At 44.1% G+C, this 17,872-nt stretch overlaps 1 protein-coding gene across 9 annotated transcripts in view; it reads right to left on the reverse strand.

Annotated features, from left to right (window-relative positions):
• Positions 1 to 17,872, reverse strand: part of PNPLA4 (patatin like domain 4, phospholipase and triacylglycerol lipase) — a 224,298-nt gene that overhangs the window by 99,047 nt on the left and 107,379 nt on the right. The gene's annotated exons all lie outside the window — the stretch shown is intronic.

Consider the following 17,872-nt stretch of genomic DNA (forward strand, 5'->3'; position numbering starts at 1 on the left):
CTTTTATATATTTGTTCCATTATCTAATGAAAGTATGATATTTGAAATTATAATGATTATATATTTTCTCTAATTCTGAACACATGAATTCGTTTTTAAGCAGTTTTTAACGGATGTACACAATTTTAAAGATTTACTGCTATTCGAAATGTAATTTTAACGATGTAATATTATTCAAGTGTATATAATGGAGTAATTGCGTTTTTGTAAAGATTTTAATTAATCAATCAATAAAAAAGAGCAGAGTAATGAAAGTATGATATTAAATAAATACCATGATTGTGCAATGACAAATACATCATGTCTAGCATCCCCATCTGCTTCATGTGGCCCCTTTGTGAAACTTATCAATCGAGATGACTTCGATACCCACTGATAAATTCATCCCATAACCTTCCTCCAACACTGTGACCTAATTTGGTTTAACAGTAAGGATGAAATTATCGGCTCACTTCAATGACAGATGAATCACTAATGTCTGGGAACTGGGGCTACGATAAACATTGGAACAGGAAGTGAGCTACTCAAAAAGAGTTTGGCTGCATGTTCACCATACATGTCACTGTATGCAAGAACTAGCTCCTCTCAAACTGGAACTAGAAAAGTGACATATGAGTGATTTTCGTAGTGAAAACGACAGTGAAGCCTTGGTAAAAAATCTGTCTTTGATGTACCAGGATGCAATATTGAAAAAAGCCAAAGTAGATTGTATGTGAAAAGATCTATCTGGAGAGAGACGGTTGTATGTACTCCCTGAAAACTGGACATTTTACTCACTTGGTGCTGGTGGAATACAGGGGCAGGGGTTCTGTCCTAGTAAAGGCCAATGTGGTAAGGAAAGGCGCCAAATCAACATTGTTACTATGATGTGCACTGTGTGTTTGCAACATCTCAATATCAAATTGCAGTTCCCTTGTTGCTTTTCTGAAATCCATGTCCCCAGGAAAAGGTATCCACTATGTTGATGGTATAGGGATTGGTGAGAGAAACACATGAAAAACTGGTAATACTGTTGCATAGTTTATAAGAGGTCAGAAAGCGTAAGGAAGTTCATGTTTTTGTATCGACTTGATAGGATTTGTCTGAAATACAGCTTGAAATGAACTACAATTTGATTTGTTTGACATACCACTTAAAATAGAATGTCATTGCTTTACTAACATACAATTAAAAAACTTTTATATAAGGAATTTGGGTGGTGTTCTCTAGTTGACCCCAAATGATTACCATATTGGGTGCAATAGATTTATTTTCTAAATTTACTGGATGAACATTGAAGAATTCTATAAATATAATGGTGAAAATGGGCTTTCAGGTTCTTGAAGGCAACTCACACCAGTTGCCGAACGCCAGTGTTAAGTGACCTCTACACGTTAAGGAGGTGGCCCATGCATGTTGTGACTCGTCTGACTGGCAGAAGGGATACACAGTCCGGTGCCCAGTTTACATGACCCCATATTCATCTTTTGTCCACTCTTCTAATGATTACACCCGCATGTCCTCCATGTGAGGGCAGTACTCGCTATGCATGTATGCTAGATGGTTGCCTTTCGACCTTGTATTAAAGGCAGCACATAAACCAAAGATATGCACCAGATGACTATTTTCCACATTGTATGATTGTTTATTTTGTTGAATGAAGGCTTACGACTGTGGGAAAGATGCCTTTTGTCTGTTGGTCTGTATTTAGCTAGGTCAGCCTTTTTGAGTCACTGTTTCATTAGAACTGGTTTAATGCAAGGAGATTTCAGGGAATTTTGAATTTGGCAGTTAATAGAACTTAATGGTCCTTCTTTCAGCATGGCAGCTGAGTGTTCTAGTAAGAGTCTTTTGGAAATGTTTTGAGGGTATGAAAATACCGATGAGACAGTCATGTATATAGCCTTTGATTAATCATTGGTTGCTTTTTCAGTTATAGGGTTGAATGAGGACAGTTCAAGCTGTGTACTCAAGGTAGCTAGATTTGGTGGGGAGGGCACTGTGAATGTGTCACTATTTGCCTTCACAAGAAGTAGCTGTAACTTAACCTGCATTTACTGTTTACTGTTCACACTAGTTCTAATAAAATGAGAAACTGCCACCCTCACAATCCACTCAGACACTTAATGTCAGATTTTAACTGAAAGTGATTCCAAAAGAAGTGTTGAAAAGTGAAGTGAGGATTTTTTTTTCTTAAAATGTTTTCTTGAGGGCACGTGTATTGTACAGAACACCCAGTGTACAACAATAGGGTGGGAAGATTACTCCATCTTACTAGGGAATGAATACTCCGGTCGTGCAGTCCATTTTGCAAAGAATGGTGATCTGGTAGTTTATTTTAATGATTCATTTGAGGTGATGCACAACTACAACCATATAAGGATATAAGTGATGTCACTGACCATGTCATGAATGATCTAATATGTGACATCATCAGCAGTGGATTGCGGGTGCGCGAAATATAGTTAGTACAACTAACTATATAGGAGCAATTTCATTGGTTTTGTATGAGTAAAATGTCCAGCTAACTATAACACCACTAAAACTTATAGTTTTTTGAGTGAATTTCAAAGTTTTTTTAAAAACGAATTCCTAACTATATAACTCCTGAAACCTATGGTTTTTTCAGTGAATTTCAATGGTTTTTTTAAATGCTAATTCCTAACTATATAAGGCCTGAAACCTATGTTTTTTTCAGTGAAAATATATATATATATATATATATATATATATATATATATATATATATATATATATATATATATATATATATATATATATGAAGCATAGTTCAACAGATGTAATAAAGTTCCAGTACTAAGACTGTTAGACTTGGAAGCCTTAGGGTGGTCTTACCCCAACGTTTTGCCTGCCTCCATCTACTTTTCTGACCTTGTATTTGCTGGTTTTAGGACTCTGCGCACTTTACCACTCCTAACCAGTGCTAACGTGCTTGTGCTCTCTCCCCGAAACATGGTAACTATGGCTTGACCCTAATTGGCAAGTTTAATTTACTTATAATTCTCTAGTAAAGTACACTATATGTGCTCAGGGCGTGTAAATTAAATACTACTAATGGGCCTGCAACACTCCTTGTGCCACCCAACTAAGGAGCCCTCTAACCATGGCTCAGGCCTGTCACTGCAAGGCCTATATGTGCTGTTTTACACTGCCACTTCGACCTGGCTAGATAAACCTCTTGCCAGGCCTAAGCATTCTGTTTTCATACATATACATCACCCCTAAGGTAGGCCCTGTCTAACTTACAGGGCAGGGTGCAATGTATTTAAAAGGTAGGACATGTACTTTTATGTTTTGCATATCATTGTAGTGTAGAACTCACAGTTTTGTTTATCACTACTGCAAGGCCTATCTCTCCCACAGGATAACATTGTGATTACCTTATTATACATTTTAAATGTAATTCCCAATTGTGAAGAGATGGACTTTTCAAGTTTGGTGTGACTGGACTTACAATTTAAAATCACAATTGATGGTGAAGTTGAATTTTGAATTACAGTTTAGCAAATGCCACCTTTAGAAAGATCGCATTTACTTACTTTAGCAATTTGGTACTTGCTGCCTGTCTCTGTCTGGGGTGTGACAGCGGGGCTTTGTGTATTTCCTCTAGATAGCCACACACAAAGGGAGCTGAGACTTGTCTTGATGGGCCATCCTGCACGATAGGAGTAAGGAGCTGGGCACACTTACACCTGAATAGGCTGGTCCCTGTTCACACACAAAGAGCTGCATACTCCCCTGTAGTGAGTCTAGAGCCAGGGCAGGTAGGGGGACCTATATGCACTTCAAAGCTTTCTTTGAAATATCCCCCACTTCTAAGGCACAACTTGGTATAATCACTTGAACCTAGAGTGACTCCAAAGGCTTGCTGGCATGCCTACTATTCTATGTCTCAGGGTATCAAAGACTTCCACTACCAGCATTTGGCATCTACAAGCTGTGAGCCTGCCCTGCCAAGTGTTGCCACCCCAGTCCCGGACCCATGGAAGTGAGGCCTGAGTTTTTTCTACAACCAGAACATCTCCTTTGGACCTAGTGCTTTACACTCTGAACTGATGCATCAGCGCCATTGTATGGGGAATTTCGACTAATCTCGTCCACTGGTTAGATCATCACTGTTGCATTGCTTTGGCTGCACCTTGCATCTTCTTCAACATCAACACAAGCCCGGGTCAATGTACATAGGTTCAGAGGCCTAAGTGGGTTCCTGTATATGGCCCCCGCTCCATAGTGGTTGGCCGAAACTTTTGACTTTGCATTGGCGCAGCGCGACCAGATGACCCATCTGTGTGCTTATTGCTATTAAACACAATTTCACATTTATTCTTTAAAAATTAATTTCTCGAGTTCTACTTGTTGGATTTTTTTCATTTTGGTTATGTTTCATTTATAAAATTAAGCTTTATTTGTCTAACGTGGTGTGGAGTCTTTTTATGATGTTTTCACTGTGTTAATGTTTGAAGTGTTACACAAATACTTTACACATTGCCTCTAATGTTAAGCCTGACTGTTCTGTGCCAGGCTACAATTGGGTGAGCACAGGATAATTAGGGTTCGTTGTAACTTATACTGACTAGGATTGTATTGTGGTTCCTGCTAGGACTGGCTGCATACCTCTGCTAACCAGAAACCCAATTTCTAACAAAGATCATCACAAAATGAGTCCCAAAAAAGAGGACAGGGTATCGTCCTCCGCCAGTGCCCCATTAATCATCATTAAGTTATGTCCATTTAGACCAAATCTGCAAGTATTTAGATGGTCAGCCTTAGTTTTGTACACGGTTTCTTCCACAAGAGAGCATCTATCCATGCCTCCCTTCGACTAAAGAGGGGGTAGGGACATGCTTCGCCAGTGTTTAGCCACGTCATGCTTTGCAATCAAGAAGCCCTGACAAGCCAAGAGAGGAGCACTGTGGCTAACTGCCAATCCATGCACAATCTACAGCAGAGCCACCTCCGGTTCCAATGGAAATTTAGGGCCCAGCACTCGCTTAAGCTGTGAGTGTATATAGCCGAGCATGTGGTAGTGCTGGGATAGCTCAATATGGTGTGAAAGAATGTGCCCTCAGGACTACTGCAAACCAGGAGCCGGCTGATGAGACTCTTTCCACTAGCCACAACCTATGATAGTAGACACAGTGTAGATAGTTCGACTGAAACAGGCTGAGTCTGGCCAAAATGGCCAGAGCTCTTGACCGTTCTGCCTTCGATCCATCATTGTCCAGAGCACTCAGGTCGACTTTTCTCTGAGATGCATGACGGGATCAGGGGAATTGATGATCAGGGATCTATAAGTGTGTGACATATTGTTCTTTTCAGATTGCTCCAATGTGATCTTTGCCTCTGGAGCACAAGGTCTTGATGATCAACTGACATGTATTATTTAACCTTGGGCATGGTGACATCATTTAGGTGGCTTTCTAAGTCCACCAGGGAAATAGCACAAGTTCAAGCTCATGTTAGTGTTAGCTGAGGCACAGATCAAGAGCTGTTATTAAATTCTCACTTGTGTTGCCCAAAACATATTCCATAGTATGCGTGACAAGTATTGAACTGTCATTATGACAAGAATATTATGAGACTAACCTGGTTAAGATGGTTACTCACTACATTAGAAATTAGATTTGCTGTTCTTGCACAGCTCAAGAGGTGTTCTACTGTCTGAAGGCGACTTGGTCTTCAAACTCAATGCATAAACGATTTATTTTTAACATTTCATAGTACAATTGTTTCCCCCTCATTGAAGCCTTCATAGTTAACGTATATGGATAGCTAACTCCCTGTCATGTTCCATATCCGAGAATGTAATAAACTAATTGAATATATGCATTTGAAATTATTTTAATTAAAAGGTGTAAACAAGTGCTAGAACTACCTAGCTACAATGTGCTGAAAGTGAAATAATTTGCTAACAAAAATTATACATACTGAAAAAGTTAAAAGAAACATTCATTACAGGAAAATATTACACTGGCAATTGCTCGGTCTGACATTTCAACCTATTGTTCTGTTTCCTACAATGCCATCTCAGTTTGGATCCAGGCACATAGAAATCAGCCTCGTCCATGGTCCAATAGGAACAGTTCAGCCCGATATGCAGGTCCAGGTCCTCGCTGAACCAGAACGAAAGCAACTCAAGACTAGTTTTGCCATGATTGGGGCTCTTCAGTTTGGTTTCGGTTGGTACCAGTGGCACAGCGAACACTCAACAACTTTGAGTGTTCAGATGGACGAATGAGTAAGGGACTGGATTGGGATCCATTGATAAGTACTGGGAGGGGCGGAGGAGCTTCGCGCGCATCCAAGATGGCCACGTGAGCACAGGGCTCCCGAGACCCTCGCCACCTCCCGCATCTATCCTGAATCATATCCTGATTACGAAGACGGGTTATTGAAGACGCAACCAAGCTGATATAATAGCTGCTTTCAGAAATTGATTTGGACTCCGGGAACCGCAACTACGACACTTTGAACTTTTGTGGCCCGCCCCATCGAGTTACCCGGGGCTCGAGTTGTTAAAGTGCCCCGGCAGTAGTTGAACAACAACGGCCTGCGGGGCTCTGATCACAGCCTTGGAGTTGACTTTCGGTTTCGTTTTTGGGTCTTTGGCCTCATCCTATTTCAAGACCAATCTGGTAGCCTGAGGTGCAGCCGGACTCCGTGAATTCATCGTGTGCCAGCGGCTACGTGTTTATGGTTGCTGCGATATAACTGCTGAAATTCGCTTTTGGAGATTCCGGTGGGTGAATCGTGAGGAGCCATTTTTACCAGGTCTCAAAGGCCCCTCGGGGGCACATTGCCCAATATGGCGGGCAGACCCGATAGCGAGAAACGAAAAACCAAGACCACTCACCGGGGGGGTACTATTCAAATGAATGTTATGGATCGTTATACCCAACCCAAGGGGTCCCCCGGTGGCGCGAGTAGGACTCTGGAAGAGGCAAGTAAAGGCCCTACCGCGTTGGCCAATTTAACTCTACAGGATGTCATGGGCGCCATTGCTGGTATGAAGACTTCCATTGGCCAGCAATAGGAGGCTCTTGCCCTTAAGCTTGACACTGTGGCCATCGACGTCAATTTGATTAGAGTGGACTTATCAAAGACTAACGAGAAGGTCAAATCCTTAGATTTGAAGACCTCCAGCCTCACGACTGATGTGTCCGACCTTCAGACGGAGGTTTGCAACTTACGATCCTCCAACGATCTCTTTGCTCGTCGGCGGAGGATTTTGAGAGTCGGGCCAGACGCAATAATGTACGTATTATTGGGGTCCCTGAAAAATCGGAAGAACCCGCTGCAGATCTCCTTGTGGAGGACCTCATCCTAAATCACCTCGCCCCCAGAGGCCTGAGTAAATTCTTTGCGGTGGAACGTGCGCACAGAGTGCCGGGTGGGAAGCCGAAGCTGGGTGCCCCTCCGCGGCCGGTCATCGCCAGAATTTTCAATTTCAGAGACGCTATCCTGCAGGCATCGCGGGTGGGCGGCCCCATGAAGTTCGAGAACACTACAGTGAGCTTCTACCCGGACTTCACCCAGTTCGTTCAGAAGCAGAGGATGGGGTTTCAGGGGGTGAAGCGACGACTGAGGGACATGGATTTGAAATATGCGATGCTTTTCCCAACCCGGCTGCGTGTTGAATATGAGGATCGGACGTTTTTCTTTGACCGCCCTGAGAGAGTGAGTGACTGGCTTGATACATTGCCTACGTGGCGTGATCGCACGGAACATTCTGGTGGAGCTGAAGGCGGCCCGTCGGAGCAAGAATGAGAAGTGGTTTCCGGTCTCCAAACATTGAGCTGGGGTTCGATGACTTTTATATTAGCGTGACTTATGGTGGGACACAGAGGGGTGGTGGGGGGAGTGGGACTCTTACCTCCTCCGGGTTTCTTTTTGTAGAGTAGTTTAATGTTAGGGCGACAGGCACACTGCAAGTTGGGGTGGCTTTTGAGTCTAACGCAGGGGTGCAGGGTGGGGGGGGGTTGTATCGGTCTTCTGTTGGGGGGTGGGGGGGTTGGGTGTGTTTCATTTTCTCTCAAGGCAACGTATTGTTTTACTTCTGCATCTGGGTGTTGTGTTCGCTATGGGGTGGGTTCTGCATCCACTTCTGGGATGGGGTTAGGGGGTTGAAACTACTGTGTTGGAATGTTAACGGGTTGGGGGATAGGATAAAACGTGGGGTAGTGTTGCAACTGTTGAGACGCCTCTCCCCTGATGTAGTGTTATTGCAAGAGACACACTTGATCGGAAACACTTGTTACGCTATGAATCGGCGAGGTGCCCGCGGTAGTCACTCCAGACTAGACTATGTCTTGATGCCTGCAGCACAGGCCTCGTCAGTTAGGGAAGTTAGACATCTGGCTCGGGGTATCTCAGATCACTCCCCACTGTGGCTCCTGATGGACGCGAGGATGGGTGCTGAGGGACGGGTGGCCCAGATTAATCCCTGGTATCTCCGTAACCCCAAAACCCGGGTTGAGTTGGTCAAGTCTCTGGATCAGTATTTTGCTGAGAATGAGGGGTCGGTGTCCTCTTCTGTTTCACTGTGGGAGGCATTTAAGACGGTTATCCGTGGACAGGCACTATCGTTAATTGCTGGTGCCAAGAAAAGCAAAAATGAGGCGGTGGTCCGCCTCGAGACCGAAATAGCTGAGCTGGAAGGGGATTTGGCGCTGGGTATTACTCGTGACAAGGTTCCTGTCCTCAGTCTCAAACAACTTGATTATAAGGCGTTGGTAACAGACGCCGCTAAAGTTATGAGTAGAGAGCAGCAGGGACGGCTGTATGATGTGGGGGACAAGGCTGGGAAACTGATTGTGCGGTTAGATAGAAAGGAGAGGGCGAGTTGTGTGGTTCCTGTGATTGAGAGAACTGATGGAGTGCGAGTGACTGACCCTGTTGAGATTGTCGAGTGTTTCACTGAACATTTTCGAGATGTGTATTCCCCAGTCTCCGATAAACCTAAGGAAGACTCCCATTTGCTGTTGCGAGACATTGCGTTGCCTTGTCTGTCAGATTCAGATAGAGACTTGATGGACGCAGCACTTTCAGTTGACGAGGTGGCACTCGCTATTCGTTCTGTCCATTCGGGAAAAGCTATGGGCCCTAATGGTCTTCCCATCGAGCTTTACAAGCTGCGTCCTGACAAAATGGCGCTGTATCTTCGTGATATGTTCCTAGAATCGCGAGATATTGGCTCCCTTCCTCGTGATCAGCGTCTTGCGGCCATTGTGGTGATTCATAAGGAAGGGAAGCCGCGGGATCTCTGTGCGTCCTATAGGCCCATTTCGCTTCTGAATGAGGAACCTAAGATCCTCGCAAAGTTGTTGGCAAACCGCTTGATAAAGGTAATCAGTGACTTGATTCATCCGGATCCATCCGGTTTCATTCCACATCGCAATACAGCACTGAACTTGAGGCGCTTGCATGGCGTTCTCGCGAGAGCGGCGTCACTTCGTGACCCGGCCATCTTGGCTTCCTTGGACGCTACGATGGCCTTTGATACAGTGGAATGACCGTACCTTTGGGCTGCTCTTGCGAAGTTTGGTTTTAGTCCTGGTTTCATTGGCTGGGTGAAACTTTTGTATGAGGAACCATTGGCGCAGATTGTGGTGAATGGTCGGGTTTATAAGTCCTTTGTTCTTGGGAGGGGTACGCGGCATGGATGTCCGTTGTCTCCGCTTCTTTTTGCCCTTGCCTTGGAACCTCTAGCTGCCAGGCTGCGATAGGAGCCATCGATGAGGGGTATTCAGTGGACCCCGGAATTTGAGGATCACATATCGCTCTATGCAGACGACATTTTGTTGTACCTCACGTCGCCTCGAAGGTCGTTGATTGTATTGTTTGATGTGCTAAACTCGTTCGGAAGGAACTCAGGCCTTGTGATTAATTGGACCAAGTTCTGTGCGTATGTGCTCTCGGGTGACATCCATCCTTTACCGCGCTGGTGTCCCATCCAGGTACGCAGAGGGGATTTAAGTATCTGGGGGTCTTTATAACATTAGACCCCGGGGTTTGCTACGATCGTAATCTGCTTCCTTCTCTCCAACGGTTAAAATCTGACGTTGTGGGCTGGCGCAGGTTGCCGCTATCACCCCTCGGGCGTGCAGCTCTTTTCAAAATGATGTCCTTGCCGCGGTTTTTATACGCGCTCCAGAACACGTTTGATGTAATTCCGGCGAGCTATTTTCGGGAGGTGGAGAGTTTGCAGAGGCGGTTGATATGGGATGGGCGTTCGCGTATTGCCCTCGCCAAGCTGACGCTTCCCTGGTATGACGGCGGTATGGCACTTCCGGATATCAGGCCATATTATTGGGCCTCTCAGCTGGGAGCGATCAATCATGGAATGTATGGTCCAGCGTTAAATCCTGCGTTCGAGATGGATAAGTAGTTGCTACCGGGTGGGGATTATAACAGGGCGCTTTACTCCAAATCTGCTGGAGGGAAACTTTCGGGACCCACTAAGATAGCGGTACGAGTGTGGCACTGTGTGAATGCGGCAATGGTATGGAGGGATCGACTGACCCGGGCGACTCCGCTCTATGCGTCTGAAAGATTGGGTAGCCTGTGGAAGACGAAAGGATTTGAGAAGTGGGATATGATTGGTATTTGTAGGGTGAGTGATCTCTCATTCAAGAGCAGGATTAAGACTTTTGAGGCGTTGAAGGTAGAATATAAGCTGAGTGACAGGGAATTCTTCCATTATGCGCAGATTCACCACGCGTTGAGTTCGGTTTTTCCTGAAGGTATTGACATCCCGGAATCATCCCCACTTGAAGATCGGGTGCTTGATGGCTATGTGCCCGACAGCACTATTTCTTTGATATATAAGAAATTGATCAACGATCGAGCGGACCTGTTGGGGCAACTCAGGGAGGTCTGGACCAGTGACAGTTTAGAGTTGGATGACGAGGACTGGCAATCGGCGATATCCTCACCTAAGGAGGTCGTGATTCCGGCCCGTCTCCGACTCGTCCAGCTTAAGATCCTGCATCGGATTTATGTGACTGGCCCTAGCCTGATTCGTATGGGTTATTCTGTGGATGGGTTGTGTAAGCGTGGTTGTGGTTTAATTGGTACTTTCCTCCATATAATTTGGGAGTGTTCGGAAGTGGTTGTGTTTTGGAATCGAGTGCATGCTGTGATGGAGGAGGACACAGGTGTCGCGCTGTCGCCTGAAGCCAGGCGTTGTCTGTTGAATGTATGGGAACCGAATGACTATGATGTGGCGCAGACGCAGTGGGCGACCCTTGGGAATATGGATGCCAAGAGAGACATTGCGCAGTTGTGGGGTTCCCAGAGACCGCCCACGATCTCGGCATGGAAGGAGAACATGGACTGGTGTATGTTTAGAGAGAAGACGGTGTATGTGGCGCGGGGCAGACTTAAGAAGTGGGGTAAAATCTGGGGTCAATGGAACTCCTATCGTGAAGATATATGCACACCTCCCCTTGCAGATATTCCGGATGTTCCTCTTTCCCCCTGACCCGACATTCCTAGTGTTGTTTAGCCTCTATGTTTTTTTATTCTGGTTTCTCCCCTTCCCCCCCCCCCTGCATTAATGATTCTTTGTATTATACTGTAATGCACTTTCCTTCCTCCTTGAACACACATCCAACTGTACTGCTTTTATTGCCTTGTCTGTTTGTTCTTTATTAATAATAAAAAGAGTTACAAAAAAAAAAGTACTGGGAGGAGTCATTGATGGATGATGAGTAAGAGAGTTAACTGGGAAATGGCTAGATGAGTTGATGGGTGCTTGACTAGATTATCAAGTGAGCACATGAATGGATGCAGAGAGGTAACATAAATCTTTAGAGGGTGATACCCCTTACAGCACCACTAACAGCTTTAAAAAAAATGAAGTAATAACCAACATTAAGGCAGTGCAAGCCCTGAACTAGGAGAGGGCACCCTCTTGTCAAGAATACCCTCAATGTGAAGAACTACCAGCATTATGCCACTACAAGTATTACACAAAGGGTATGCACCATTGTTCTACGAGTACTTGCAATATGACAAGATTTATCATCATTATGCAGGAGTGGGCCCCATTAAGCAACAAAGCCGACCATGTCAGTCAAGATTTATCACTATTATGAATGCCCATGTTTGCCTCATCACTGATTAATTCCTAATGTATGTTCAGTTTTACAACATCATTAATTGAACCTGCATATTTAGCGTTCAGTAATTTTTGGGCGTGTATAAATGTGCTTTATCAGTCAGTACTCTTTAGCGAATGTTCAATTTTACACCATGCATTCATTCTGAATGCTTTTTCAAATCTCTGCTTGGAAAGATTTGCACCACTGCTTAAATGAATTGATTGCATGGGTGCATGCTAGTTATGGGAAGATACCATTTTTGTACCATCATTCAGTAACCCTTCCACATGTGATGTGCACCAGCATTCAGTAACCATTACTGCATCTTAAGATTTTCACCATCCCCCAATAATGATCAGTACACACCCATACCTGCACCATCACTCAGTAACACAGCCACATTCCGTTTGGAAATGCTGCTAATATTACAATAGCCCGCTGTCATGCATAAGTGACAAAGAGGGTCAATTAGACGTTTGCTGATGAGGGGCTTTCTAAAAAAAAGCAGCAGATGTCCACTGTGCTTACGCCAGTGGAGACACCGCTGACTATGAGCCCATTAGTCTGTCCCACACAACTCCAATGAATCAGAGTGGCGCGTGCACCACCCTATTTATGGCAAGGCAATAGTCGCTGAATTTCACTGCTCAGACCTCCATGCGCAGGGCACTCGCCATGGAAAAGATACAATGGCTATGGCATGAAGCCGAAAAACTCTGCACTGTATATCCATTCTTTTTTGTTTCTATGAAACAGGAAAAAAAATCAAGCATTAGCAAAGTTTAAAAGTCTGGCCTTTCGCATAGCTACAGTAAGTACCTCAAGCCATTACTAGATTTCCATCTCGAGTGAGAAGCAACTATCATAAAGCTGCAATAACTCAAGTCGTTGCTAGATGTTCCTCTCGGATACCAGACATTTCAACTTAATCATAAACAACAACAAGCATTTGAAATGCAATAGGTCTCGCAGCATTAGAGTTAGTGCATTTAGAATTGTTTATGGGTTTTTTGTTGTAAATCTTTTGCATTTTTATTTTTTGTAGCCAATGCTAAACAATTACAAATCAAAAAAGCAATAAACATTTGTAAAAGCTTTAACTAAAAATCACTAGTAGATATGCTATATGCTATGCTGATGAAAACGCTTGCATATGGTGGGTGGATTAAGGGCCAGAGACTCCTTTTTGTCATGGAAATGTTTTTGGTTACTTGGCGTTGCGTGGGTGAGTGGCGTTGCGTGGGTGAGTGGCGTTGCGTGGGTGAGTGGCGTTGCATGGGTGTGTGGCGTTGCGTGGGTGAGTGGCGTTGCGTGGATGAGTGGCGTTGCGTGGATGAGTGGCGTTGCGTGGATGAGTGGCGTTGCGTGGGTGAGTGGCATTGAGTGAGTGGCGGTGGGTGAGTGGCGTTGCGTGGGTGAGTGGCGTTGCGTGGGTGAGTGGCGTTGCGTGGGTGAGTGGCGTTGCGTGGGTGAGTGGCGTTGCGTGGGTGAGTGGCGTTGCGTGGGTGAGTGGCGTTGCGTGGGTGAGTGGCGTTGCGTGGATGAGTGGCGTTGCGTGGATGAGTGGCGTTGCGTGGCGTGGTGTCTGCAGTGCGCTCCCTGCCACATGAGATAAAAGTCAAGCCAGGAATGCAAACCTGTTAATCACAGAGAAATATTTGATCAGCACATCTATTCCACTGGACGTGGTCAGAACTAAGTGTTAAAAAGATTAGAAGAAATGAAAAGAAAAGATAATGGAATCCAACACAAACTCACCTGCAACACGGTTCTGTTGGGCGGCAGGTTTGTCTCGAAAAAAACCTAATAAGGGACATTTATTTGTTTTGGCTCTAGAAGCAGCTGTTTAAAGGACAGATTCATTTATGTGTTTCAATGCAGAGTCAACATGCCATCTTTTAAACGCTGCCTCAAGATGCGTTGATGCAATGTGAAGCATGCTGGTTCCATTAATGTAGGAAGGGAGAGGAAATCTTGCTGAGAAGCTCGATTTAAACCGTTCAGTATACAGCAGAGGCGCTTTCAGTGACAAACACCACAGTGAATAATGATCACCCGAGGTAGACTTCACTGATCAAGACTTGTGGGAATTAGACATACAGTTTGAAGATTATTTCACAATACTCATTGATCACGTGAAAACCACAGCGTGACTGCCATATAGACGGAGATCAGCAGTCAAGATCATGCACGCTATGAACTGGTTTTGGATAAACGCTTGGTGGGAAATGCTGCTGCGTCCCAGCCAGTTCACAAGTGTGTCGTAATGGTTTCATGACATGCCCGCAATGTTTATGCGCAATGGTGCCCTTTGAAATTAATGGCGACAGATAGGGTAATGAGAGCGGGGTATCGAAGTTGCCAGCCCGCTTTTCGTAAGATAAGGAACTGCGGGGCCTGCCGCTTTTTATCCCCGCTCCCAGTCCAGACTGGTGGAACAGTAAAAGAGGCGCCTGGGCATAACAAGCCTTTCACCGTAACACGGCGGGCAGGGGAGGGGGCGGAGAGGGGAGAGGTGCGACACGACAGGCAGGCAGGCAGGGGAGGAGAGTAGGAGGAGGAGGGGGGAGGAGAGTAGGGGAGGCACGGCCTAGCGGCCGATGCAGAGTCAACATGCCATCTTTTAAACGCTGCCTCAAGATGCGTTGATGCAATGTGAAGCATGCTGGTTCCATTAATGTAGGAAGGGAGAGGAAATCTTGCTGAGAAGCTCGATTTAAACCGTTCAGTATACAGCAGAGGCGCTTTCAGTGACAAACACCACAGTGAATAATGATCACCCGAGGTAGACTTCACTGATCAAGACTTGTGGGAATTAGACATACAGTTTGAAGATTATTTCACAATACTCATTGATCACGTGAAAACCACAGCGTGACTTCCATATAGACGGAGATCAGCAGTCAAGATCATGCACGCTATGAACTGGTTTTGGATAAACGCTTGGTGGGAAATGCTGCTGCGTCCCAGCCAGTTCACAAGTGTGTCGTAATGGTTTCATGACATGCCCGCAATGTTTATGCGCAATGGTGCCCTTTGAAATAAATGGCGACAGATAGGGTAATGAGAGCGGGGTATCGAAGTTGCCAGCCCGCTTTTCGTAAGATAAGGAACTGCGGGGCCTGCCGCTTTTTATCCCCGCTCCCAGTCCAGACTGGTGGAACAGTAAAAGAGGCGCCTGGGCATAACAAGCCTTTCACCGTAACACGGCGGGCAGGGGAGGGGGCGGAGAGGGGAGAGGTGCGACACGACAGGCAGGCAGGCAGGGGAGGAGAGTAGGAGGAGGAGGGGGGAGGAGAGTAGGGGAGGCACGGCCTAGCGGCCGTGCAATCAAGTAGTGAGGGGGCGGAGCTGGGGGAGGCTGTGAGAGAGAGTAGGCAAGGCAGGCGGCTGGGGGCATGTGCACGCGCATTTAAGCTCAATGCGCATGCGCATTGAGCTTAAATTTCTCGTGCACTGCAAGGAATCGCCACGATTCCTTGCAGTGTGAATAAAGAGTGGATGAGCCCCTATAGTCTCGCTTGCTCGATGCGCATGCGCATCGACAGGCGAGACCTAATGGCGATTCCTTGCAGTGTGGATAAAGAGTGGATGAGCCCCTATAGTCTCGCTTGCTCGATGCGCATGCGCATCGACAGGCGAGACCTAAAAACCAGCACATCATTGTGATTTTTACTTTGAAAAGATTTACATCGACATTTATTGCAATTTAATGTAAATAACATTTACATTGCTTACAAATACGACACAGATGTGTTTTTAAATCTGCAATGCTATCTTTTTTTAAGTGAATGAGTACGTTTTAATTAATCAGCAGAGTTGTTTAACAAATGAATGCTTAAAGATCCGCATAGTCTCTGCTGGAAACATTCAATGTTGGCATTCTCTCAGTGCTTTCACAGTCAGAAAGCTGAGCAGTGTGCGGAAGTTTTCAAGAATTATCTCTGCCATCTCCTGTTTTTTCACATAAAGGCAAAGTTAGTTTTTATATCTAGTTGTTAAACGGGATATATTTTTGATGTCAAACAGAAAACAGTTGTGTGATTTATTCATGTTCTACTTAAGTTACTTCCCACAGTTTGTCCCATATCACATTAAAAATGTGTGCTTAAATTGGAATGTAATTTGGATAAAGAACTACTATTTTAAAGTAATTTTCTCAAATTAAATTTCCTCCCACATTGTGACCCTATATAATTTTTCTAACCCGAACCAAAAAATAACACTATTACTTTATAAAGGAAAAAAAGACTCTAGTTAAATTAATTTTCATCCTTTGCCCCATATCACTTTAAAAAGTCTTCAATAGAATGACATTCTAATAAAGACAAATTGAAATACTAAATAACATTAATGATATTCTAATCTGCACCCACAAAATAGAACACAAATCTACATTATCATTTTTGTTTTAACTGAATCAGTACATGTTTGAATTATTTAGCATATTTGGTTTTCAAAAGAATCTTACACGATCTGCACCGTCTCTAGTGGCAACATACTATGATGAAATTCATGTTGTTGCCACCTATAAATAGAACACAAACATGTAACTACATAGATTCAGATTTAACGCATTGAAAAAAATGGGATGTGACTGTAAGTCCATGTAAGTGACATGCGATATACAAAAATGCATTGTAAATGTAAGTCTATGTAAATACTTTGTTGTAAAGTTAACACACCGTCCCCACAAGTCAGATGCAACTGCATCAAATATCCTTCACAAAGTTGAGGTGGTTTGACGCCACTGCATTGTGGGACAAAAGCATTTAAAGCTCAATTGTGGCATAAACACTATAAACAGCAGCTCAAGTATCTCAATTAAAAACACAGTTCCAAATACATGATTATAGCAATTTCAGTAAAATACCTAAATGTATATTATTAAAAGTACGTAGGATTGGAATCTATAATGTCATACCTATTACATGAAAAGGGGTGAGAAAAATATTGCTGTTATCCCTGAACACATATGGGTAAAACCGTATATCTAAAAAGGAAAACCTCTTTATTTTCAGAGACCCTTTTAGGGCTAGGCAAAAGGAACTCACAAAAACTCTCTCAATATAAGCCTAAAATGCTTTTACAGAGAATTTGCTGTTGCCTTCAGTGATAATGGTTCCTTTAGTCTTTTAGGGTATCTTGATTATATGTTAATCACCTTATTTCTCTTCCGTCTTGCATGTTATATGAATTTTAATTACCTTTATTAGAATAATGTGCTACCATATTACTGGACAATCTGTTAAAGTGCCATTGTGCTAAAGTGCTAAAGATGAAGAGCTATGTGTGATTGATTCACCCCCTAATATCTTTATAAAGTGCCGGAGTGCTTTGATAGTAACAACGGATAGGTAGCAGCTTATGTTTATTATCGATAGTTATTTTGAAATTCAATTTTACCACTCCGATTCCCCCTGGGCTATGAATTACTATTCGATCGGCGGTCATATATGTACTGTTTTCTTAGTGCTGCTTCCCTGTTACCTCCTCTTCTAAGGCTGGGAAAAAAGTCCAGTAAATTGTATCTCAACTGTTCCAGATTGTTATTATGCCTTTCCTTACAGTGGCGGGCAACAGGGTAGGTAGGGTTTGAGTTGGTGATCGCCCTGATATATTGGAGTATAAGCATGTGTGCCTGTAGCTTGGTACTGCCCACATAGCGCAGTCCACAAGGACACTCCAACACATACACCACGTATTTATTTATTTATTTATTTATTTATTTAAAAGGTTTTATATAGCGCTGCTGGACCCAAGGGTAT

This window comes from Lissotriton helveticus, chromosome 8 (genome assembly GCF_964261635.1).
Source record: "Lissotriton helveticus chromosome 8, aLisHel1.1, whole genome shotgun sequence".
NCBI classification, from domain to species: Eukaryota; Metazoa; Chordata; class Amphibia; order Caudata; family Salamandridae; genus Lissotriton; species Lissotriton helveticus.